The sequence below is a fragment of the Suncus etruscus genome, chromosome 20, assembly GCF_024139225.1.
Source record: "Suncus etruscus isolate mSunEtr1 chromosome 20, mSunEtr1.pri.cur, whole genome shotgun sequence".
NCBI classification, from domain to species: Eukaryota; Metazoa; Chordata; class Mammalia; order Eulipotyphla; family Soricidae; genus Suncus; species Suncus etruscus.
The window spans coordinates 19,491,953-19,495,266 of record NC_064867.1 but is presented as its reverse complement, the minus strand read 5'-3'; the positions used below and the strand labels follow the sequence as shown (position 1 = coordinate 19,495,266).

Here is a 3,314-nt window from a genome sequence, read left to right as displayed (position 1 = left end):
TACAATACCTACAATGCATTTTTAAGGCCCTAAATTCAATCCCTAGCACAGAAAAATTCAAAATAAATATAATAATCATTTAAACTCTATGATATTTCTTTAGGAGATCAAAATATAGTCTCATAGGCAAACTTCTTGCCTTTTATGGGAAACAGTCTGAATTTAATCCTTGTTACCACATAGAGCTGTCAGTTGCCCATCAGGAATAGATGCTGAGCTCAGTCAGTCAGGAGTAATACTTGAGCATCCCCATTTTGTATTCTAGCCAAAATTAAAAAGATGTCTTCTGATATAATATTTCACTGATAAATGATAGGAGTTTTAGTTTAATCAAATATTAAAATCTATCAAAAATTATAAATAAAATTGTATATTAAGATATTTATTTATTTATACTTACCTGGCAGGGGAGATACCATGATCACGAAAGTGGTTTCCCCAGGGCGAGGCTCACCCATTGCACTCCGGGTGTGCTGACCCCTGCGATTTCCCCAAATGTGGGAAACTCGACTGCATAATTTGTGGTAGTGGGGGACTGCGTTCGCGCTCTCCCCTGATTAAAAAAAAAAGATATTTATTTATGAATCGATGTCTATATATATTTTGGTTTTTTGGGGGGGCCACATCTGGTGGCACTTAGGGGTTACTCCTTGCTCTGAGCTCAGATATCACTCCTGGCAGGCTCAGGAACCATATGTGTTACTGAAGATCAAACCCAGGTCAGTCTCAGGTCGACAGCAAGGCAAATGCCCTACCACTGTGCTATCACTCCAGCCACCTCTGTCAATATATTTATCAAAATAAAGCATGGTTAGTTATAGGTAACAGTCAGTTAATTGCACTAGACACTTGATGTATTTAAGAATATAGCGATTCTCTCAGCTACTGACTAAGTACATATTTCCCCAAATATTTATATTATTCTCCCAGGGCAGCTTTTATTTTCTTCAAACTTCAGGTTCATCTATAGTATTTCCTCCCTTCTCTAAAAAAACCAACATTGACTTACTGGTAATTTTATAAAGTAGCAATTTTTCAAACTGTATGCAAAATATACTTGAATTCAATATTCATCCTATCATAATTTACTTCCAAACATATAATGCAGGGTTCACAAGTCAAATAATTTTAAAGGGGATCTTAAAATTAATTACCATTTTAATTAACCCACTTGAGGATCTTTTGCTTCCTGTTTCCACAAAATCAGGCTCTAGAGGATTTCCTAGTTTTAAAATTTTGATTTTTTTTTTCAACTAAGGAACAGAAAAGGGATCCATACAATGTTAAGACGTATGGTAAACTATTTACAAAAATGCATTAAAATATGACTATTATAATCATTGTAGTGTATATTTTCTGAACTTGGCTTGAGGAATGATATCAGATGAAATGTAGATACAAAAGTTTGATGTCTTTGATTAACCTGGGTAATTTTGAAGACACAGTACCCATGCTTGAGTACACAGATGGTTATCTGAAGTCTTCTATAATTGTATAACAACACATATAATTGACCTATAATATATTATGAAATAGTATATTATATATAATTGATTCTATAATTGACCAACACCTTACTTTACTCAATCCTGCATCATTTCTTTTCCCATACCACTATACATCCAACAAATATTTCTTTTTTTTTTCTTTTTGATTTTTTGGGCCACACCCGGCAGTGCTCAGGGGTTACTCCTGGCTCTCTGCTCAGAAATTGCTCCTGGCAGGCACAGGGGACCATATGGGCACCAGGATTCGAACCAACCACCTTTGGTCCTGAATCGGCTGCTTGCAAGGCAAACGCCGCTGTGCTACCTCTCTGGGCCCCAACAAACATTTCTTAATTAACTTTCTAAATGTGAATCTCTGGTAATGAGGGAATCCAATCTACAATATTGTCCAAGGTAAGAGAGGATTAATTGCATCACTTTTGTCCTTCAGATAGAAAAAATAAACATACAAATGTGATTTTAGGGTCCGGGGAGGTGGCGCTAGAGGTAAGGCGTCTGTCTTGCAAGTGCTAGCCAAGGAAGGACCGCGGTTTGCTCCACCCGCCCCCCAAGGTCCCATATGGTCCCCCAAAGCCAGGGGCAATTTCTGAGCGCTTAGCCAGGAGTAGCCCCTAAACATCAAACGAGTGTGGCCCGAAAAACAAAAACAAAAAAAAATGTGATTTTTAAAAAGTGCATAGTAATGTACATAAAAGTGCAAAATATAACCTGGCACAGACCTCAGAAGAAAGGACATTCCCCTGAACCAGGGAAGCCATCCACAAAACATCCAGGCTGGTCTATAGCATCACCTGGAAGCAATCCTCTACCAAGGAAGACTCTACACTGCTCAGACATTGTCCTGCTCAAAAGAGACTTCCATTAACACTGAGAAGACTTAACAACAACAACGATTTGCTTACAGGACAGGGCTCCCTGCATTGCCCTTTGATTGTAAGGTGAAACCAGAGGACGCTCCACATCCTGACTTCAATGTTGGATATACAGATTCCAGGATCTTAAATACAGAAGCTTGATACCAACAACAGAGACTGTGTGAAAAATATAAGTGTGTTGGCACTACAGACAATGTCTTGGATTGGACAATCTAGCTTGCCTGGAGCCTAGAGTTGGTCTTGTGCCAGGAACCTTCAGGGGTCGGGTCTTTTTGTATTTAGGCCAAGGTTATTTCTTTCCATGTCCCTCATATTTTGGTGGGCCTATACAAACAACAATTGCCACTCTAACACCATTTTTGCTGTGCTCCTTTGACTCTAATCCTTAAAAAGAACCCAGTTAAGATTTGAGGTCAACTTAAGCTAATATGCATGAATATGGAAATGTAAAAAAAAAATGCTATGCCTGTAATGTTTAAGGAGTTATGTAAGTTTTATGGCTTTAGATTGCCTTGTGTGCTGTTAAGAAATATTATAGTGTGTTACAATCTTAATGTTCTTTGGATGAAATTTCAAAGTTGGGATATCAGCAAGGGGACTTCTGAGAATTATGTTATGTATTGTCCTTCCACTGTAACTTTACCTTGTCCTCTTTCTTTGCATCCTTGTTCTCATAATTACAAATAAAAAATTAAAAAAAAGTGCAAAATATAATGTTAAGTGAAAAGAAAAGGGGCAAGGTACAAAATAAAAGTATAAATAGGTGAGAGAAAGAGAAAGTTAAAAGTGAATATGAGCAAGAAAGATCCAAAAATATAATCAAATTGTTTATTTAGATTATTTAAACTAAAGACAAAATTAAAAATCTTTGTGCTTCTAGGTTTTTCTGAACACTCTAAATTTTTTATGCATCATTTGAAGTCGAAAGGAA

General features: G+C 36.9%; 1 non-coding gene across 1 annotated transcript; it reads left to right on the top strand.

Moving 5' to 3' along the window:
- Nucleotides 1–392: 392 nt before the first annotated feature.
- LOC125998303 (U1 spliceosomal RNA) lies at nucleotides 393–556 on the top strand. The gene has a single exon (XR_007491894.1). It is a non-coding gene; the product is annotated as a U1 spliceosomal RNA (small nuclear RNA).
- Nucleotides 557–3,314: the final 2,758 nt, after the last annotated feature.